The 23,856-nt window shown below is 41.8% G+C and overlaps 1 long non-coding RNA gene across 1 annotated transcript in view; it reads left to right on the plus strand.

The window, feature by feature from the left end:
• LOC309813883 overlaps nt 1–12,503 on the plus strand; it is a 37,075-nt gene extending 24,572 nt beyond the window's left edge. The window contains exons 2-3 of the long non-coding RNA XR_014295555.1: nt 8,891–8,971; nt 12,140–12,503. This is a non-coding gene — a long non-coding RNA (uncharacterized lncRNA). The remainder of the gene's footprint in view (nt 1–8,890; nt 8,972–12,139) is intronic.
• Nucleotides 12,504–23,856: the final 11,353 nt, after the last annotated feature.

The raw sequence follows: 23,856 nt of genomic DNA on the forward strand, positions 1-23,856 counted from the left end.
AAGTTTATTCCTTACTTATCCAAAAAGAAAAGTTTAAGGAAAGAGGAATGTAGTCAGGTTGTTAGATCAAAAGTTAATCTCAGAATCTTTAGAGAACACACCTGATGGGCAGGGCCTGTGACCTATTTTCTCCTCCACCTTCTTATCTCGGTTATTAGTTTTAATACTTTGTTGTGCAAGCCATAAATCTCAGGCTTCCTCACTCCTTATTGCCTCCCACTTTCCTTAGCAACAAGTCCTATAAATCCTACTTCTTGTGCTTTTTTTCCCCCCAGTGTTGCTGTCTGTGCATACTCCTGAGCACAGCTTTATTTCAAATTCACATCTCCTCATGCCTCATCCACTACAATAGCTTCCTAAGTGTCCTCCATTCAGTACATCTTCCAGTCTATATTTCCCTGTGGTTGGTAGAGTGATATTTCTAAAATCCTGGTCTAATCATGTAACTCCTTTGTTAGAACCTACATTGGTCCTTTTCCCTATTAACTAAAATATATTAAGACTTGCCATTGAACCCAGAAAAAACTATAAACTCTTTAGCATGACATATAAGACCCTTCCTAATCTGACTCCTCCTAACTTTATATGGCTCCTCGCTGCCAGTTTTCCTCTATTTAAGTCTTTTTGTTGTTCTAAGGAACAAAACCATATTCAAAAGTGGTTCCAGTGTGGATACAACTATTTTCAGGCATCTGTTTTAATCTTTAGCACTGTTGGTCAAATATTTCTCTTTCTCTCCCTTTGTGATATGTGGTAGGATTGTACCTCCCCTTGTGTTGACTGTGTCTGTGTGACTAGCTCCAGCCAGTGTGTTTTGCATGGTTGTGATGTGGGTCACTTCCAGACTGAAGCATTTGATCACTGGTGCAAGACTTTCTGGAGTGTTTTCCCTCTGCCACAATGTTTAACACTATTCAGCACGATGCCTGCTCTCTCAGCCTCCTTTCCGAAACAAGGGGACTCAGAGCAAAGCTCCAGGGTGATAGCATGAGTAAGGAATGAACCTTTCTCATTAAAAGCTTCAAAGATTTGGTGCAGGGATTGGCAAATTTTTTTCTATAAAAGTTTTGGGGCCCACATAGGTAGTTGATCCTCCTCCTCCTTTATAATCCTTAAAATGGTAAAAAAAAAAAAAAAAAAAAATTTAGTTCAAGCTGTGCAAAAACAGACCCTAGACTGGACTCTCCCAAGGGCTATTGTTTGCCCTCCCCTGATATAGTATAACCTGGTATATTTTGACTAATATAACATCAGAAGACAGGAAACAAAATACATGTAGTTCTTTCATCATTGCCTTTTTCTGTGTAGTTCTTTCGTCATTGCCTTTTCTGTTCATTCTTGTTTACATGTGGACCAGCTCCCTCTGCTTTCTTGCCCTGCATATGGCCTATTATAGTCACCACAGGGGGCACAATATGGCTTTTCATGTCTCAGCTTTCCAGCTGAAGTATCTCTGGTCTGTTAGTTCACATTCTCTAAAGACAGTCTGATTGGTTACTTAACAACCATGTGTTGGATAAGGCATCCATCTTTGATCCGATCAGCATTCACTGAATGGGTAGCAGGTACACAGAGTTGTCCGTTCCAGGGGCTGAGTGTAGGACAGCCTTTCCAGAAGGGACCGTGAGCAGGGAACGTTTATAGATTTTTCTAATAGACTACTCCAACACTTCGTACAGACCTTTTCTAGTCCTCTTGTTTGGTAACTGTGGTACATATTTCTTTTCCCTGCTTTTTCACATGGCATTCTTCAATCCATATGTCAACGCTCAGCCTAAATATCACCCCCTCTCTGGGGCCTTTGTTGAATCATTAATATCATCTCATACCTGCCATTCAACTAACTAGGCAAAGTTAGTTGCTTCTCCTCTGTAGTTCCATAGTACTTTATATCAGCATACCAAATTAATATAGTGTAATACTTACACATGTATATCCCTTAAAAGGAGCTCAACTTGATAGAAGAGACCATAGCTTATTCACTATCGTTGTAGCTTTTCTGGCTGCATGGATGCTACCTCCTCATCCTTGAGAAACACCATCTCATCATAATTTCTATCATTGCATATTTAGATTTGTCTTTGGCATCCATATCTGAGGTCCTTAGTAACAACAATTACTACAAAATAGAGATTCAATGAATTTACACTTTTTTAGGAGAACATAATCTTATAGAAATTAATTTTTAGAAATGCGGAAATGACAAAATCTATATAGCCAGCCATGTATAAAACTTAGCCCCCAAAATAAAATTCTAGCCTGAAGGGCAACAAGAACTACATAACCTCTGCCTGGAGCTTAAATTCACATGACGGCTATTTTGCCTTGAGTGCAGTGCAATATTACAGACTTTTTAGTGAGTTGGGATACAGCTTCAGTTACCAAACTGCCACCAGTTGATTTAACTTTAATAAAACATCAAGCTGCTAAATATGCCATGCCTTTTTGTTCCAGAATTTAATACATGTACTGATTGCTTACTGTTTCTGGAATGCAGGCAAAGAGTAAATAGAGTAATATGTGTAAAATACTTATTTATTTTAAATTATTTTTGGCAACATTTGGATCCTGTAATGTCATTTTTTATATATTTAGGAACTTTTAAAAGCATGTAATGCCATTTAAAAGTAGGATTTGTACTCTTAAAAGGTTTTTGAAAATTTGGAAATGCTCCTTTTAAACATTTCAATCAGAAAATGGTCAGTGTCAGTCAGAATAATCAATTGTTGGTTGATGGTGAAACTCATTTTGTTCACCGATAAGCACATCCTTTTTCTTTGCTCTCAGATGGGCTGCAAAAATGTCCCTGATATTGCTTGGGAAGAAAGAAACTTGTAGGATGATCAGCAGCTGAATAGAGGCTGGAAGTTAAGGGTGATAAAGAAGAAATAATGTGGAGTAGCCAGTAGGTTTGGGGAAAAAGTAGTGTATGACTTCTGGGGGAATAAGTAGCAAAAAGGAAGAGGCCAAAGTTTAGAGGCAAAGGAAGAGGAAAATGTCCCTAGTGAGAAAATACAGATTGAGAAAAATAAGGCATATTTTCATAGGCATTGATCATCTACCAATGAGTGGCTGTTGGACTTTGGGATAAGTCTAGTTTGCACGTGTTGTTCCCACAGCCAAGGGCCCCAGGAACATAACTATTCTGCCTTGGGCCAGCCACCCATTTTCCCCTGAGGTCCTCATGAGAGAGTTATGTCCAGGGATAGTTATTAGTGATAGGATGCCTAGTATCATTATGGTTGAACGTAAACACCAAGGCAGAGTTCTAGTAAGATACTTGACCAAGGTGAATTTCCTTTTCCAAAGCCAGTTAAGCCCAATCAGACTCAGATAAAAACAGGTCGTGAGGATGGCTCTGACTCTAACCCCATATCCCAAATGCTCAAACACAGGATTCTGGTTCAGTCACCATGAGACAAGAGATGTCTGACATCTACCAACAGTAGGCAATGGAGCTAGACCAAGCTGCCCTAGGTTCCCTTCCAAAGCTACCCACCAGGAAGGAAAGAGAGCGCTTAAGGAGAGACAGATTCCAGGCCCTGCAGGAATAGCCCTAGGCTATTACCATCTCCTTGTGGTGAAAGGAAGAAAGAGAAGTGAGGCCATGCCACATGTGACATGAAAGCTTATCCCCTCTGAAAGTCAGTCCATCAGCATCCTAAAGTTTCAGCAACTCTTCCATTTTTTGGAGGCCAAGTCTCTTGCTACTGATCCTAGGGAGGTAGGAATCAGGTTGGGGTGAAAAAGGAAGGAAACAGTCTCGACTTCCCCTACAGACAAATAGTGCCTCACTTAATTCCCTTATGCTATATAAATATACTATGGATAGAATAGAATAGTATCTACCAAGTACAATATTCAGGTCATCCCAGACCTTTGTACATTTCCACTGAACAAAACTGTGAATTGTTTATAAGCCTCTGACCTTGGATCCTAAATATTACCAATATTTCAGACTTTGACCATACTCCTGGCCCTGATATGATTGTTCTTCTTATATCTGACCCCTTTACTTTAATGGTCTTCTTTAAATATCCCTTACTCCTCTTTAAGTAACCTGACATCTTTAACCCAAGGTTTGGATTCTTGACTTTTGAGAGAGTAGGCATTTGAGCAGCTCACATTTTCAGGTAGGAAAGCTTTTTTATTTTTTTTTAACAACAACAAAAGAGCTACTTACAAGGGACCAATTTAGCAACATTCATTTCCTAAGTCATTTTCTTTTTATGGGCTGTAAATAAATTTGCAAAATCATGTAACTTCATGGTAGTAACATGACCGGGAAATTACAAGGTAATTAAACTCAAAGCATCTAAGTATAGTACTCCAAAAATAATTTACTTCTCTGTGCCAGGAATCAAGATTTCTTGCTGCTAAGTGCTAATGAAAAATGAATTAGTACAGAAAGTTCCAAGCTGCCACACTCCAGGAATTATGGGAGGCTGCCTCTGTAGTTGCTGGATGTAATTGATGAAGCAATGGTGCCATAAGAATGTTTGGTGATGACTTGTTACAAAAGTTTATTGCGGGGCTTCCCTGGTGGTGCAGTGGTTGAGAGTCCGCCTGCCGATGCAGGGGACACGGGTTCATGCCCCAGCCCGGGAAGATCCCGCATGCCGCGGAGCGGCTGGGCCCGTGAGCCATGGCCGCTGAGCCTGCGCATCCGGAGCCTGTGCTCTGCAACAGGAGAGGCCACAGCAGTGAGAGGCCCGCGTACCGCAAAAAAAAAAAAAAAAAAAGTTTATTGGGATTTTAAAGCAAGTTCTGTATTCCTGTTGAAAGGCAACTATAGGCATTAAAGTGGCCTATATAAAGAACTAAAAGGATTCAACCAAACCTTGATGTATCCAAAGGTTTGAAAATGGAGGTGATAATCTGATGGTGTAGCTTGAGTTTAGTGATACCATAGGAAAGGCCTGGAAAAGATTTTTCCAGGGTGAAAATGGAAAGTTTTCAGATCACAGTTTGGCCTGTTTGATCCATAGGTTATATCTAGAAAGCCCCTCTACTTGCAAGTAGGCTCAGTTCTGAAAGATTCTATTATTAATTCAGAGAGACCACTAATGCCTTTTGTAGCCATCTTTAACGAGCTTTTGATCAGTTGTGTGTCTTTGCTCATATTTATAGCAGCTTGCATCAATGAGAGTTCCAGTGTTGAGACTGCATAATGAGAGGCTCTTCTGTATTCACTCCAATCATTTATCTCTCCACAATGAGGAAGAGATGGAATGCACATTGAGAGTCAGAGCAGACATGTCTTATTCAGATCCCCCTTCCAGAAAGGACTCCTTGCTTAACTGCAAGATGTGTGGTTAGCCGATAGCCTCCAGCTGTTACCTCATTCAGTCGACCCTAGCTTTTGAACCAAGATCAAGCTCTTTGCAGAGTAGCCCCAGCCAATGACTGAGCAGCACAGTAGTACCAGGGCTTAACCTTGTCTGCCCAGTGGAAGCCTCCTCTAAAGTGCAATCTATACTCTGCAGAGGCTTGTAGGGCTGCCAGAAAAATCTGCTCTTTAATTATCTGAGTCATTCAGAGGAGTGGCATCATGTGTCCTAAATACAGTCTCAGGACCCTGTCTGTCTGATTCTGCTTCCTCCCTTTTCCTTTCACAAATGTTACTTTCCAGTCACTCTTCTGTGCTCCTGATTCACTCTTAGCATCTACTTCCCAGAGGACCCAACTGACACCAGAGTTAACCAAAAATGTCCATTCCAATCCAATTATTTTACTTTCTCTCCATGCTGCTTCTGTAATCTTTCTAGAAAGATTAAAGATTTTATTTCAGCGTTGGAGTCAGTTTTTATTTCAACCTGTGAAGTAATGTACCCAACAGATTCATCAGTAGGTTCAGGAAACCATTGGTTCATAGCACTCCTACAAGGCTTATTGAGTCTCAAGGCATTTTGCCTGAGTAAACTCAATAGACTCAGGGCACAAATGTTATATTACAGACACCGTTGATCTCCTACAATGGACTGCAAGGAAACGATTCATCGATGCCATCCAGAGGTGCCAATCTGCATCCATGTAAGGAGACACCATGCAGGGAGAAGCAGTTTTTTGAGCCATTTTAATGCTAAATGGAAAGTGTTTATTTTGAGAGTGATCTCCAGGTATACCTTTGCTGTTCTTTAAAAAAAAAAAAAAAAAAGGTTAGAATATGAGAGGAGGGTCCGTAAACTGTGCTTAGGCAAGGAGGGGGTCAAAGAGTGAAGTGAAGTGAACTCCGGGTAAGAGATACCTGGATGGCTGAGAAGACTGAAAGAAGAAATGAGAATAATAACAGTAAAATCTGCCCTTTAATTATCTGAGTCACTCAGAGGAGTGGCATCATGTGTCCAAAATGCAGATGAGGATGATCTCACCATCCACTGCATATGGACTTCCAGACTTTGGAAATACTCATCTCACCTCAGTGTAATGTCCTAACATAACTGTGGCTTTACCATGAATATTCAGGGTAGGCATATATTATGGGATGGGTTGAGTGATGGTATAGGGCTGGTGCTGATGGCCTGGCGGGCCACATCCAGTGTGGCTTATAAGGCCCCATGGGGTCCTAAAAAGTAGGTCAAATATTTGTTCACCCCCACCTTTTCCTTTGGTTTGCAACTCAGTGAAGCTGACCAGATACATGCATTTTTAAGCTGTTTTATTTTAGTTTCTCTGTTAAGCTAGTAGCAGCTGGACTGTGATTCCTCCCTGATTGGGAGTAGAGTACGTATATGTGTTGGGGTGGGTAGGGAGTTGAGAGTGATGGTAAGAGTAAGCATTCCATAGTTTCCTGTTATCATTGTGACTGTGTTTATCTTCAGAAAACAACTTTGGCCTAATAATAACAATGAAAAAGAAATAAATAAGTTATGGTTGACAAACTTTCTTATATGTGCATACTTAATCTTCAAATCCATCTTAATGGAGAGGCATTAGTTTTGTTATACCCATTTTCCAGGTTCAGAAAAAAAGGTTAAGAAGTTTGAATATATTCCATGAGTGGGCAGTAACGGGGAGAGCCAGGAATCAAGTATGGGTCATGGGCCTTTTCCACTAAATATAATTGGTTTTCCAGTGATTCCAAATTAAAATATGAAAGCTGTCCATTTGTAGTAGCTGAGATGGTCTGCCTTTCAAAAGACAGATTTTGAAACCCAAAGGTTAAAGATTAGAAGATAGAAGTTAGAAACCCCAAAGATTAAAGATAGAAATTAGAAGTTAAAGGCATTACAGTGGATGAAATTTAAGCAAAGAAAGTAAGACAGGAACCTTTTGAGGTATAAAGTTCCTGGGCTAGTATTACAGAAGAATGAAGAACACTTACGTGGGATATGAACACATTCACCAGGTTATAAACTAAAAATCAGTGCATATAATCTGACCAAGATTATTATGCTTTTAGTGCATGCAAGAGAAAAGTCTAGATGTTAAGATAGTGAATTTCTATGACAGTTTGATAGTTATGGGGAAAATGAAACTGAATATTTGAGATTTGGATATGAGTTGAAAAGAATTGATTGGTCCTTACTGTAGCATAATTTATGATCTCCTTCAGCAATACATAATCTGAAAATCAGAAAAATAAGGCTGCGGCACTTAAAGTTTCCTAGAAAATAGAGTTTGCTGCATTAGTCCTGTAGTTCCTCAGACCAGTATGGTATTCTCATTCTTGACTCATCTTTGGATCTCTGACTAATATTGGAATAATCAAGTGATCTTTGAAGGATTTTTCAGAGGATTATGTCAAGGTTGCTATGTCAAACTAGCCAAGATACTTGTTTTCAAAAAGGGGGGCAGTTAACAGAGGGTGGAGGTAGAACCATAATCTCACTGATTTACCATTGTCCACCTTTATAAACCAAGACAATCTCATAATAGGTTCAATTTCTAGTCAAAAGAGTTAACAAAATCAAGTAAAAAACTGTGTGGAGGGGGTGGGTGGGAAGATAGGGGAAAAGATTTCATTCTGTCAAAATCACAGTGGTTCAATGATGTGAAACCAGATGGGTCCAACTTCACAAATGGAATAGTCACATAAACCTTTCCTTTAGGTCATTATTATTAGATTTTAGTGCCCCATGTTCCCCCAAGAGTTCATCTTTCCTTACGAACTACTTTGCTTCTTTTAATTAGCCAATGGGATCTATTTCTTATTTTGCTTTGCCTGCCAGGTAGCTCAGAGCTAAACTTAGTGCCACATCATAGTCATCATTGCATGAATCTGAAACCTGATGCAGTGTCACCCCCTTTGCTTAAGTCATGATTGCTTATATTAATTTATCTATATATAAATTTGGTTATTTGTGTGCTGGTAATTATGTTCTTTTTCATCTGTAGAAATGAGAGTGAAATGAAGGAGTTCCCTGGAAGAAAAACATTTAAGAGAAAGATTTTCAACAATCTTCTTTTATCTGAAAGATTAAAATTTTTTCTTCATTGGTGCTCAGTTGATCAGAATTCCACCGCGCCCTCCCCCCCACTCAGGCATTTTACTTAATGAGACTGTTAGGACCATAATGATACTTAAAGATAAGCATCATGAGAAAACTGAAAAAATACGTTTAGATGGGAGACAAAGGGAATGATGGAAAAGGGAGGGTGGGAAGGCTGAACCCAATCAATGCCTGTGACTTTTATTAACAGTTCAAAGGAAACTGCTGTCAAGATTAAGTAAGCATTTCTTAAAGTAGGGAAAACCAGTTACTTCCATCTGTCTTCAAGCAACCAAGAAGACAAAGATAATTGAAAAGTGAACTTGGGGGGAAATATACTTGTATTACACAGTTTCACACAGAGGGTACTCTCTTAGTTACAATTGTCCAAGACATTTTACCTGACTCTAAGATCTTTGCATTTCCAGGTTCTTTAAAAATGTTTCTCTTTTCTCCAGGGCATCAGAAAGGAAATTCCTACGACCCTTCGCATTTCACAGAAGAAAGAGAATCCGTTTCCACTGCAGTTTGGAATGGAAGTGAGTCTGGCCTCATTCCTTACCTGGGAGTCCCTCCAAAATCCTCCCTTCCGCACAGAAAGAGGTAGAAAGAGTACATGAGCATCTAGGCTGATGCTTCCCCTCTTCCCCAGGGAGTACTGAAACATTGGCTCCCGGTACTTCTTTGGGCATTTCCTGATGTCTGTGGTGTTGCAGTAATGCTATTTTGTTGTTGTTGTTTTATCTCAGATCTCAGTTTGCAAACTTGCGTCTTTCTGAAGACCAGTAACTATTTATTCATAAGCCTCAAGCACCTATTAAGTGTGTATGCGGAGGCAAGTGGAATTGGTGGTGAACACATAAATTGATTTGTACCTGTAATTTACATTTATTCTTTGGGCACATTTGACACTAATGTTGTGACTGTACTGCCATGATGAAGATTGATTAGATAAACATTTTTGCTGACTTTGTGAGTGGCCACGTTGATTGTTTTACTTGATTTTCTAAGCTTGGTGCTTAATAGCAAGATGGGAAACATTTCTTGGTTTTGCTCAGCATCTTCATAGATTAAGTGCCCCAGACCAGTCTTACCTAATAAGCACTTGGGGAAAAGTTTTTTCTAGCTACAGAGCTCCAGTTTACTTGACTGTGAAGGAAGAAGTAGAAGGTAGCTGAGTTCTTGGAATTTTGCAAACATTTGGATTTGTGCAGGATTCCCCAGAATATAATAAGAATTGAGCTTCTCAAGTGAATAAAAAGTGAGTATAAATGTGTTTCACATATACAGAAAGGGCAATTTGTTTAGGTTTCCTTGCTGAACCTGTTGGCCTAGACCCCAAACATCTTGAGCTGGTGAAGGCTAGGCTCTCAGAGGCTCCATTTCTTTCCTTTGTAAAACGGGGATAAGTATAGTAGTGCCTTGTGCTCACTGGACTGCTCACATAGGCATCCCTGAGTACATGCTAAAGATGCAGTGTAGGGGCCCAATTCAAGTCATACAAAATCAGAAACACTGGGGCTTCCCTGGTGGCTCAGTGGTTGAGGGTCCGCCTGCCGATGCAGGGGACACGGGTTCGTGCCCTGGTCTGGGAAGATCCCACATGCCGTGGAGCGGCTGGGCCCGTGAGCCATGGCCGCTGAGCCTGCGCATCTGGAGCCTGTGCTCCGCAATGGGAGAGGCCACAGCAGTGAGAGGCCCATGTACCGCAAAAAAAAAAAAAAAAAAAAATCAGAAACACTGAAATACAGCCTGTGCATATCGAGTTATGGTGTAGAAGGCACTTTATTCTCCCTTGAGATTATAGGGAAATCCTGAGGGGGCTTACATGGACCCAACTGTTCTCATTAGAAAGGCCTCTAGTTGTCAGCACATCACGGTCACTGCTATAGGACTCATTGTCCAGGCCCATGTGTGCATTTAAAGAAGGCAGCTCAGATACTTCCCCAGCAGGCCTGGAGTGGGAGCTCTTTGCCAAGGTTCCAAAAGCCCCAGGGTTGATGTTTCAGGCCTTTGGCATCCACAGCTACTCCCCAGATGTATTGTTCTTGGGAGTGGGGTGAGCTCCCAGGCCCCCTCAGAACCCCCATCACTACTGCCTGCAAGCCAGACGGCTCCCAGCCCCAGCCTACCTCCCTGAGCATCCTCGCCGAAATAAATGGTGTGTCTAGGTTAGCTGGTAACTAACTGCTCTTTTCGTTTCTGAGAAACAAACTCAGGCTTAATGAACTACTGAAGCAAGAAAGCCCAGATTTGACAACCAAAGCCTTATAACCTTTGTGTGCTGGGTGGGCCTAAAGAAAAGTAGCCCTTGTTTGTCCAAGTCCCATAGGTGTGCCAAAAGGAAGCACAATTTATTATTTTCAGAAACGTTCCTGCCTTGCTCATATTTGAATTCGCTTTCCTAATGTGTGGTTGATGCATTAGTCAGAGCCCGGGAAACAGAGGACAAAGATGTGGAAATATTGTGGGGGAAACCACAGGAATACTCCAGTACCCCAGAATTACCATCAGCAGGGAGCAGTTACCTCCCAATGGCCTGAGGAAGCAAGGGGAGGAGCATTTCTGGGGACTTGAAGATGAAGCAGCTGTGCAGAAAGGGATGCTTTATACCCATTGTGTTGAAGAATGCTGCTTGGAGGAACTGGGAGAAACAAATGCCCTGACCTGACTCTCTCTCATGCCTCCACTCTCATACTGGAAGCCAGAAAAGGCAAGCGGGCCCAGTGACATGGCCCAGGCTGGGTGACCTCAGGACGGGGGCAGAGATGGATGGAGAAGGGATGAGGGGGGAAATGAAAGAGACCCAACACACCTCCTTTCCACTATGCTCTTTTTTCAGTTAGCTGACATTCATTGGGTACTAACCATGGGCATTAACTAATACCAGGCATTTCATATCCATTATCTAGTTCAACCTTCACAACAGAGCTGTGGGATAGACGCAGTTATTTTAGGGATGAAAAATCAGAGGCTCGTAGAGGTTAAAGAAACCAGGTCTCTTTGGTTTCAAAGGTCATTTCATAATCAGGATACTTTATCTATGGAATGGACAGACTAAACAGCCACACTTTAGCTTCTGTTTGCCAGCAGGTGGTATGGCTGACCCTCTAGGTCTATACTCGGAATCGGTGGAGAATTATTATTTTCATCAGCTGTCATTACAGGAGCTCAAAGCTAGCAGGCAGGGATGCTTGGCTTTCTCTCTTTAGCCCTTATTTATTTTATTTATATATTTATATAAATAAACTTTATATATAAATATTATATATTTAAAATATTATTAAAAAATAAATAAATATAACATGCATGCAGAAGAGTACTCAGATTTAAGTGGGTGGCCTGATGAAATTTCACAAAGTAATTTATTGTGTAACCAGCACCCGGACTAAGAAATGGAACATCACCAATCCTAGGAGTGCCCTGGGCCCTCTTCTAGGACCTAGCTCCCTCCCTGCTGTTCCGATTTCTAATCCCCACACGTTACTATTGTTTTTAGTCCTTGTTGAGATGCAGCAAGGAAATGAACATACTTATTTTATACTCAATGCAGGTTCATCAGTGATTTATTGCACTAGATCAGGGGATACAAACTATGACCCATAGGCCAAATACAGCCTACCACCTGTTTTTATAAATAAGGTTGTATAGGAATACGGCCAATATCCCCACGTGGGTATAACACTGGTTTTGTTTTACCCCAACAGGAACAATTGGGATGCTCTGGAATTATAATGGATGTATGGGTGAGCAGCCTGGCAAGAAGCATTTTCAAACACCCCGCATCCCTGGTTGTCAGGCGAGGTGATCCAGGAGACCACATCTGAGCTGCCGTGCAGAGTCATCCTCCAACATTACTGCCCATGTCTGCGTAATAACCGGATACCACCTTGTCTGTTCACCTTTAACCTGGAGGCCCAGACATCCCTCTCTTTCATTACGCGGTGACCTCTCCCATCAGCAGCCCGTGGCTATGAAGTCTTTGTTCCTGTGAACTTGGCTGCCATGTGTGATTCTGACTGACAACGTAGAGGAGCCCTGGGCTCGGGCGGCAGGTGCAAGCTTCAGGGGAGTACGGTAGGTTCACATTTAATATTGTTGGGAAAGGTTTCATTTCCTTTTTTGCCCCTCAGGAGTTTGCAAAGTGTACATCTGGGTTTGCTGGGGAAGGAGGAAACCTGCAGTGACTTTTCACTGTTGCCTAGTCCCGAATTGCATGAGAATAGATGTACCTGAGCTATCAGTGAGGGCAGAGGCACCCTGTCAAAGGGGTTCAGCCTCTAGGCCTGCCAAGGGCTAACTCTTGGGTTTTGTGGTTTGATAAGGGGAATGTTCTTATCCTTCTTTCTTTCCTTTTAAATATTTTATTGAAGAGAAATATACCCTCCCCAAGCCGGTATCTCAGTTCCCTTGAATTGGGTCTGTAGCTCCAAGAGGTTCAGCTTTAGAGCTGATTATTGGAACAGACATCTTCAAATCCTCCCTAATCACAGGCTGGTAGCCCTTCGATCTTTGCATGTTCTCAGCACGTCTGCAAGAGCAGAGCACGGCCTTGCCCTTGTGAGCTGCCTGCTGAAAAGAGAAAACTAGGAAAAGTTTTCTTGAATTTTTGTCTCTCCCTGAACAAGAAGTCTCAGAAAGACTGTCAACACAGACAAGAGAGGCAGAAATTTAGAGACACTTCATTTATAGAAATTTAATTTATAGAAATTAGGGATTCTTTAACCCAGGATGGCAAAACCTCCAGGCAAATTTCCACACACATCAGCCCAAGTCAGACATCCATAGTCAATCACTGCACCCCTTTCCGCTGAGCTTAGACAAGGCCTCAGACTCATTCTTAACACTGTATTTATTTCTGGTAGCTACTATCAGGAAATAAAATCCAAGCTTAAACAGGTTTATCATTCCTGATTTAAGGATCCCTCTGAGCAGACAGCATATTGTGAATAATAACGATAATAATAGCTAACATGTACCGAGAATTTATTATTGTGCCAGACAGCGTTCTACATGCTTAACATGGATTCACTCATTTAATGTAAACCACATGAATACAGACTTTGTTTGGATTACTGTTGCATCATCAGTGCCTACACAAGTCTCTAGAACATAGCGGGTGCTTAGTAAATCCTTGTTATTTAAATGAATTTTAAAAATAATAATGATTATTCTCATATTCCAGATGAGGAAACTTAGCTTAAACTCTCCTAAGCTAGTAAGGGCAAGAGCCACGATTCGACATTGCTTCAGTAATTTATTCAGATTTTTAACCACGTTGCTCTACTGCTTCTCAGAGCAGCTGTTTGATATCTCTGCTCTTGTTTATTAATATTTATTAATATCCAATAAGTTGGTTATTCAGTCTCATTGCATCTCTGTATTCTTGCTTTTCTCCCTTTTAATATTTTAAAGAGCTATTTGTCTCTGAAAATAAAGGGAAAAGCAGGAGTTGACATCCAAACATCTATGGGATTTAGACAGAAGACATAAGTGAGGCAGGCAGGTCAGGTGGGGACCATGGGACTGTGGAGAGTACACACCCTCTGGGCAGCCACCCCTTGGGTCTAGCAATTGCAGCTATAGGGAATCCAAGCCAATATTGCCAAATCTTCCCATTTTTCCTCAGAACTAGGAAATTTGAACTTGCATATGAAAATACCCAATGAAAATATCAATCTGAAAAATCCCATATATAAAATGCTGACAAGCAAGGCAATTTAAAAAACAAAACAAACACAACATTGCAAGTCAAAATATCTGTGGGCTCAATCTAGCCCATGGATCTGGAGTTTGCACCCTGTGAAAGAGAGTGAAATTGAATTTGGGTTACTGATCTTGTAGTTCCAGTTTTTAAAAAAAAGAAAGAACATGGTGCGAGACTGTTGAAACTATTCGTTAAGATTTTAGAATAGGGGTTTCTGGGAACCAGAACTGCAATAATGGTAGCAGCTCAATACTTTTGTGTAGTGCTTCATATTTTTCCGGTCACTTCTATATGCGCACTTGAATCTCCCTGAAAATCGTTTTCATGGTTCAGTTACTTGGTCACTGTTAAGCAGTAGGATTCAAGATTCAGATCCTGATCTCCCAATTCTCAACCTGGTTTTCCTCCAGGAAGACAAACCCTGAGGGGGGATGACTAACCCCCAGCATTCACAGTTCTTACAGGCCTGTGCTTTTTCATCCCATATCTAATCAAGAGGTAAAAGACTACCATAAGAGACAGAGCTCATGCCCAATCCCTAATGAATATCCAGATAGGAGAGAAATAGGACAGTCGTTTGAGGATGTCTGTATGATTGCTAAAGCGTGTTATTCTTGGCAGATCGAGGTTGTTGATTTACATTTGGTTCTCTCCAGATCATCTCTAATTACAAAAATCAATGCCTAGCAAAGTCTGGAGAAATAATGTAATTGTGGCCTAATCATTGTGTACATTCCTAAACACTCAGCTAATGACTACTAGGTTTGGGGTTTTGCTTCTCCAAGTGTAGCTTACTGCCAGCCAGAGCCAAAATGTGGCATGTTTGGCATGTTCCATGGAAACCATTTTAAATTAAGTGAGTTTGAAAATCATCACATGGAGGGAGATTTTTTCTGATCACTGGGTCTGTGTGGGCCTGTGGAATGTCAGTGTCATGCAGGAAGGGCTCTTGGCATCTGATGCCTTCCTGCCAGGTTTGTATTTGACAGCTGTTCTGGGGTGTCTTTTCCCAGCCACTGGCCTGGCTACTGTCCTAAAGCCAATTAGAGTCTCAGGCAATTAATGTTATTTTCCTCACGTGCTCCTGGAAATACTTGTATCATGTGGCACTTCGGCATGAAATCTGTGACCTTTGGAAATACAAGCACAAGAAAGCAAACAAGCCAGGCTAAGCGTATCCTGTGCTCTATTAAGTTATGAAGAATATGAAAACAGACTGTAGTTGCTGCACGCAGAGATGTCCATGGAGCACTTTATGTCTCAGGATTCCTACAAATGAAGATATGTGCCTGCTGCACAGTCCAGATAAACCCTAGATGGTGGGAGGTATACTGAACAGCGATACATTCACATATGTTCAGCAAAGTATTTAAGAAAATTTGTGAATTGTAACACATTCAGAAGGGGGCTCCATAACTAGTACTTTACACTAATGTGCCACATTTTCAGAAGGATACTAACAAACTGGAAATGCAAAGAAAACCCTAATACTTTAGGAAGGGTTGGAGAAAATGGGCTGTTGGATCTAGAAAGAGAAGACTTTCAGGACGAGGGAATTATGCTCCAATAGGTACAATGAACTCTCCATGAGAAAGCTTGTCTTATTCCCTGGTTTGTCCCCAGGGATTCCTTGTAACCCTTGGCTGAGAAGACTATGCCTAGAGCATAGGAAGTGCTTAATACAAATTTTTCAATGAGTTAAAAAGATGAATGAGTACAAGAAATTTGTAAAGAGATGAAAGAAGCTGATATATGCAATGGGTTGCTTTATGAGATGTGATCCCTGTTATCTGCTTAAGCCACGGCTGTAAACCAGTGGCCTGTGGACCATCACTTATATATGGATGGCTATTTTTTGGTCATTCAGTGTTTTCTTTAAGTTTGGTGTTTCTAAAAAATTTTTAATTGAGATAATTGTGCATTCTCTCTCCACCCCCCCTTCTTTCTCTCTCTCTCTCTCATACACACACACACACACACACACACACACACACACACTCACACACACACAGAGTACCTCCATTCTGCATTTCAACAATTGACTGGAGATACTGCTGCTCCCATTCAATGAAACACGTGTTTTTCAGCTTTCCTCAGACCCCACTTGTCCCTGTTGTTCTAGACTCAGTTCCATTTCACTCATTGATCTAACCTTCCTTGCCCCTGAAGGTAGCTGAGCTTCCTGCCCTTGGCTAAAGCAGCGGTGGTGGCTCACCACCTCCTGGGTGTGGTAAAGGTGGTTCCTATGTTAAGAAGGAGAATAGACCAAACTTTTTACTCCAAGATGCCTTGGTTCAGTGATTAATAACCATGCCTTGTTCATCAGAATAAAAGCAGCACTGGTCTGGTGTCAACCAACACACAAGCACTTCCTTTCAACCCAACCAATCCATCGGAAGAAGCACTGCCTCAATCACAAAATTCCCAGGCCTATAGCGGTCCAGATTGCCCTAAGTGTCCTCAGGATTCAAGGGGATTAGCTACAACTCCATCTTCATTGCATCCTGTGCCCCACTCCTTTCTCACTTTCATTGGTTTCCGTTCAGCTGCACACACAGATCCATCCCTCCAGGATCAAATCCAGGGGCTGTAGGAAATGGAGGTGGGAGAACTCGGAAATGAATTGTGTCACCAATTAGTGACATCAGCATCAGGAAGAGCTGGAACTGAGCGAGTTTACAGGGAGCTGGGAGCAGGGGCTTGTTTGAATTTAAAGGCTGCCATGGTTGTGCGAAATGCTAATCACTTTTCATCACACTGGCTAGTGGGTGTGGAATCTTTGGCTTGAGTTCCTTTCAGCTATTCCAGGCTAGCTCCTGAGACAGCTGCAGAATTCTGGCTCCAGCTGTGCCCCTTCCTCTTTGCTCCCTTTAAAGAACGTGAATTATTCTTAGATGTGGTCCCCCAAAATTTAGGCAATGATTCACAGGAGAGCTGGAGACACAGCAAGAGTGAAGAACAAACCACCTGCTTAGGCTTCAAGGTCCAATTGTTGGCAACACACCTAATCAGGTCAAATTGGTACTAAAATGCTGCATGTGAGTACCTTCGATATCTTACAGATGCTGCATAACCATATTGGAAAAGGCCAAATTGTCATCTTACTCATTGGATAATGGAAGATAGCAAAGTTTTTAGGGTGGATCTAATCTACATTCACCTAACAAGTGCTGAATAAAAAGCAGCAAGCCTGGAGAGGGCGTTTGCATGGGGTCACGGTGTTTGCTGGATTGAGAGGTTTGTGTTTCCACCATCTCTCAGGTGCCATAAGCCGGCAGCAGGATGGTGTCCTTGGACCACACATGTTTTGGTCCCAGAGTCAGTGTCCAATATGTCAGGCCATCAAGGCAGATGGTGAGCAGGACAATGTTTCTGAACTTTTGGAAAATATACCACTTGAGAGTCCAGCTGGGGAAATGCCTGAAATTGGAAAATAATGTAATAGAATATTTGATTTGCCACCAAAGACCTTAGCTGGGAAGACTGCCACATTGAAATGAGAGGACAGCTTGGCGGACTTCGATCTTTCAGTTATACTTAGTCACGGCCTATTCGTGGGCTGGGTCCTGGACTCCCTGTGGGGCCCCAGAGTGCCCATTTTACCTCTTCCTCCCCCAGACACTACACATGCCAAGCAAACATTCCAGATAAGCTTTGGAGCTACATCCACAAACTTGTAACATTAGCCTAAGAACAAAGGTCAAGGCCAGTGGTCCCTGGATGTTTCCTCGGAGGGCCTGAAGGTGGCCCTCAGAGTGGATGGCAAGGTAAATGAGATGTCATTTCCATTTAACTCAATTTGCTTTTTCTCCGTGCTGCCAGCCACTGACTGGGCCTCTCAGGCAAAGTTGTTTTTCTGCAATTCACCAGTCCTTTCTGAATATGAATACCTCGGTCCTCCAAGTCAGCCTCCATGAGTCGCTAACTTGAAAGTGTCCATTCACATCCTAGTTCTCAGGGTAGAGAATCTGTCATTCGCCTGCTCCCCAGTATTCTCTGAACGTCTCGGCATGCACTCTACCTATGGAAAGCTGCTTATTTTAAACACCTGCAAATCTCTGTTTTCCCCGCCTGGCTAAGGGACCACCCTTGGCAAATCTGAAATGCTGGAGAGTTACTAGTTCCAGAAGCAGCCTGCAGCCGATAACAAATGGGAGGTCAGTGGAAAATACTCCGGCTTCTTTGCCCCTTTGTTGGGACAGTTCTCTCAAGCTTGTTCCATAGTCTTCCCATAGTTCCCAGTGGGGTTGTGTTCCAAGTGTCCACAGTCCCATCTGACTTGATTGGTGATAGCACATTGTTTTATGTGCTTCATTCCTTTTGTACCTCACTTACCTACTCCCCTCTTGGTGTTTCCTGGTACCGCCCAAATAAATTATTTGATAAATTATTTACACTGGAATTCTCCTCTCAGCCTCTGCTTTAGGAGAATCCAAACTAAGACAGTCAGCCTCCATGCAGTAGGGAGGGTGTGCAAGTTAGATTATGAGATTGTATATTTGGGGGCCTGCATTTGGCCCTGGGTCTTACTTTACCAGGAAGCATTGACTCTCCCTAGGAAGCATACCAAAAGCCAAGAAAACTAGGTGGATGAACCTAAGAAAGGAGAAGGTTGACATTTGTTAATGTACAAAGATGGCCAACATCTTTATGCTTGGTTAGTGTCTGTTTCCCACGGTGAAGTGTAACTCCCAAAGAGGACAAGGGGTCATTCTGTTTCTGTTCACAGTGTGTCCTCATAAGGTAGACACAAAATATTATTAAGTAGAACCCTCATAACAATAGAATACTTTCTATGTATTAACTGGTTAATTTGTGCAGAAAACTGCAGTTGTTTGATGGCTCCATGGGTGAATGATGCCCACTCAGTTGGGGCTGGGGGTGGGGTGGGGGAGGCTGAGTGCTCTCCCTGCTGTCCTGGTGGGTGAGCAGAGGATGAGCATGGTCACCGAGAGGGGGAAACAGGCTCCTCCTGGGGAGCTAGTGAAGGGCAACTTGCATCTGTGTTTTCAGTATTAGTAGGAGCTCAATAGTTAGAAAGGGGGGTTGGGCTAGAGGGTAATAATTGCTTATTCATTCCACAAATGTGAGATTTCGTACCAGCTATGGGACAAGAATTCTGCTTGGCATGGAAAAGCAGCAGTGAGCAAGATAGACAGGGACACTGCCTTCTGAGACCTGGGATTGAGGCTCTATTCACATGGCATTCTGTGTGGAGTTGTAGCAACTGTCCTGGAGGTACATCAAAGAAGTTAAGAAATACATAAAACAATCAAGACTATGATAAATGCATTGTGATAGAGCAGTGATTCTCAGACTTTAATGGACATCTCCATCACGTGGGGATCTTATTTCAATGCAGATTCTGATCCAGGAGGTCTGGGGCGAGGCCTGAGATTCTGAATTTCTAACCAGCATTAGATGCTGGTGGTGCCGATGCTGCTGGTCCTCGGGCCACACATTTGAGTAGCATGGTGATAGACCACTGATGATTAACTCTGTCTGCACACTGGAGTTACCTGAGGAAGTTAAAAAATTACTGACGCCTAATCTCACTCCACTAATTTTCATTTAATTTGACTCAGAGTGTCTTGGACATTGGGAATTTTTTTAAACAGCGTTATTGAGGGGTAATTTATATATCATAAAATCCATTCATTTTATTCTCCATTTTAAGTATGCAAGGAAATGATTTTTAGTATAGCTACAGTTTTGCCAACATCACCACAATACAATTTTAGAATATTTCCCATCATCCCCAAGCATCCACTGTATTTGCAGTCAATCCTTATTCGTGCCCTCAGCCCCTAGGCAAACACTGTTCTACTTTCTTTCTGTATCAATTTCCCTTTTATGGACATTGCATATAAATGAAATCATACAATATATGGTCTTTTGTGCCTGGCTTTTCTCATTTAGCATAATGTTTTTGAGGTTTGGCCATGTTGTAGCACATATCAGTACGTCATTTCTTTTTGTTGCTTAATTGCTTCTGTTATATGGCTATACTATATTTCGTCTATCTATTTACCAGTTGACTGCCATCAGAACTGGCTCCACTTTTTGGTAAATAATGTTGCTTTAAATGTTCACATATAAGTCTTTACATGGGTGTATATTTTCCTTTCTTTGGGGATATCTAAGAGGGTATTTTCTGGGTTATATGGTAACTCTATGTTTAGCTTTTTAAGAAAACATCAAACAGTTTTAAAGTGGCTGTACTATTTTACATTCTCACCAGCAATGTATGAAGATTCTAGTTTCTTCACATCCCCACCAACGCTTGTTATTGTCTCGGTGATTATAGCCATCCTTGTGTGTGTGAAGTAGTATCACATTGTGGCTTTTGTTTGCACTTCCCCAATGCCTAATGATGTTGATCATCTTTTCCTGTGATAATCAGCCATATATATATATATAGCTAATGTATATATATCTTATTTGGTGAAATGTCTGTTCCTATCTTTTGCCCGTTTTTAACTGGGTTATTTGTCTTCTCATTGTTCTTTATATATTCTGGATATAAGTCCTTTATCAGATATGTACTTTTGAAATATTTTCTCCCAGTTTGTGGCTTCTTTTTTCATTTTCTTAACAATATCTTTTGAAGTACAAAGCTTTTAATTTTGAAGCAGTCCAATTTATCAATTTTTTCCTTTATAGAGCATGCTTTTGGTTTCTTAAAACTCTTTACCTAAGCCAAGATTACAAAGATTTTTTTCGATGTTTTTATCTAAAAGTTCTATAGTTTTAGCTCTTGCATTTAAGTTTGTGATCCATTTGAGTAAGTTTTTGTGTATGGTATGAGGTAAGGGTCTAAATTATCTTTCTGGGTGTGGACATCCAATCATCCCAGCACCATTTATTGAAAAAAAATCCATTCCCCATTGACTTATCTTTCCACCTTTGTCTAAAATCAATTGATCATACATTTAACAGTTTATTTCCAGATTATCAATTCTGTTCCTTGTATCCATATATGTATCCTTATGTCCAGTGCCACATTGTCTTGGGATTTTATTATAATCAGGATTTGTAAAAGGTCCCCAGGTAACTCTAATGGATAGCAAAGTTTGGGGATCATTATGATAAAAAATAATTTGAGGGGCAGGGTGAGGAGGCCACTTACAATAAGGCGGTCAGAGGAAGGCCTTTCTGGAGCAGTAATGTTTCAGCTCAGACCTGAAAGATGAGAAGAAAACAGCTATGAAATGAGCTGAGGGAAGAGTATCCATGAGCCATACTCCAGGAGGCACTTTGCCAGGCCATGTTGGTGACGGTTGCAGTCTGGCTGTGAGGCTCTGATAACTCACGAGGTCCTGGCCCATGAAGCCCCAAGTTCCCAAATCTGCGTAATCAGCCAACACTTCATTCCTCCGTTAATTTTCAAAATTGGGGTGGGTGTAACCTCCTTGAATTACTCAAGAATATAACACAGTATATTCCACAGAGTAAGTTAAGGGTATAGCATTCCCTTATTCATTCATTCACCCATTCATTCAATAAATACTCATGGAGTATCTCCTGTATGCAGAGCCATATACTAAGCACTAGGGTGTGATGATGAGTGAAACAAAGTCTTTGCTTCGTAGAATTGGCAGGGCACCTCCCTAGAACATCAGTTACAAACACACACACACACACACACACACACACACACACGAGTTGTGAGATTTAAGCACAATGGTGGCAAAGGAAGAAATTGGCATGCAGCATCTGTATAACTGTTGGACTCCTGCATTTCTTCTAAAGAGACAGAAATAGATATACATACTCTCAAAAGGACCCAGTCTAACTGCTTCATGTATGATACAATTCTTTATCCCTTGGCTGCAAATCCCCCTTCTTTGCACTGCTTTGTGATACTGGTGCTAGACCCTGTAAACATTTCCCTTTGCTGACCAGCAGAATGTTAGCTTTTGTCAAAACTGAACAGTAGAATGATCCTTCAAGGCTCTAGAGGCAGGAAGACCTTCCTTCAGAGTTTCAGTCTCCTATTATTTATTCTGCAGTGTGGAACCTGAGTGATCTGTACAGACCAGCTCCAGTGGAGCCCCCAGGCCAAGGCTCTCACCCCTGAGTGCCCAGACCTGACAGTGGCAGGCCACTTCCAGAAACCAGTACAGATCTCTGCCCTCTGGCAAGTTTCTTCTCCATCAGCCGACTGCACGCTTTCTGGTAGGTGCACCCTCTTCAAAGGGGTTTGCATTTCGCCTTGTGGGCAGAGACATTGCCTTGTGTGCACTTTGAGGGTGTCTGGCCTTTTTTCTTTCTTTTTTGATCCCCAGTCCCTCCAGCCCTTCTTGGCATCCTCCACATTGGGGGATGTGCTGCTCTCCCTGCCTGTGAGGGAGGCTGGGGCTGCCGGGCCTTCTTCTCCCACCAGCCCCTTCTTCCTCGCTGCCCACGCTTCCTCAGCCCCGAATGAGGAGCCGCTCTTTGCACCTCCTGCTTCTGGGCCTCTTAGAATCTCTTTACCCTTTTTTTGTAGTTAATGCTCTTCTCCTAGTTTACACTTTTTACATTAAAATTTTTCTTTTCAATTAGCCAGTGATGTTTCTATCTTCCAACTGGTCCCTGACTTGAGAGAGCCCAGAATTAAGAAAATCATTCCGTTTCATTTGGGCTCCAGCAGTTAGATACATTGACTGGCTCCTTCAAATTGGGAGGAAAAAAAAAAGAAAACAGATCGCTTCACTTTTTGAAACCCTGGACGAATTTCACAACCCTGTGTCATACAAGGAGCCCGTGACCAATCCACGGTTCCCTAGGCTTCGCGACTCTACCACTCGGTGCCAGAGGTGGTTAAAAATTGATGCTGCCGCTCCAGAGAGCAGAGTTCATTTTTCTCCCAACTCAGGTTTGCTTCAAGTTTGAGGAACTTGTTGGAATGGATAGAAAAAGATCCAAAGCAGCATCTTAGCCCCTGGGATTTGTAAATAGAAAAGTGTTCATAGCAAACTTAGTAAGATGGTGGCGCTTCATGCCCCAAGACTATATCTTAGAGCTGGCATGATGTAGAATGGAAAATTTGGGGGCATCTGGCCTTTTAAATGTGTGCACTTTTCCCTCTTGTTTATTTGTGAAGGAAGCAATACTGCACAGTGTTTTAAGCATACAGAATCTAGAGGCCAGTCGCCTAGTTAAATCCTGGCTCAGCTGCTTTTTTGTGATCTTTCTTGGCCAAGTTACTCCATGTGTCTCAGTTTCCTCATCTGTAAAATGGGGACAATAATAGGACCTATATCCTAAAAGGCTGTTGTGAGGATTGAATGAGTTAGTACATAGGAAGTGCTTACATGAGTACCTGGTGCATTGTATGGGCTGTAAGTATTAGCTACCATGACACAATGGTGATGGTAATGATGAACAGGTAAATGCTAGAAGAGATAAACATGAAGAAGAAATGCTATGAACACTTACTAAATATTGTGTTCCGTGTGTTTACTTGCCAAATCTCACTTAACCCTCTAATATAAGATGGTTTTTATTTCATAGATGAGGAAACTGAGGCTTAAACAGGTTAAGCCCCAAATCATAGTTAGCCAACTGCAGAGCCCAGTTAGGGTTAGGCTTAGGGATTTCACATGTCTACCTGGTACTGGATAGTTTCAGTGCTTCCATTTCACAGATCTTCTTTTCCCTGCCTATTTTTCCAGCCTTGGGTCACACCAAGCTACTGCAAGTTTTCTTGAGAGTAGAGAGTCCTGGATCATG

Source organism: Mesoplodon mirus (assembly GCF_964341445.2).
Source record: "Mesoplodon mirus genome assembly, chromosome: 12".
Classification (NCBI taxonomy): Eukaryota; Metazoa; Chordata; class Mammalia; order Artiodactyla; family Ziphiidae; genus Mesoplodon; species Mesoplodon mirus.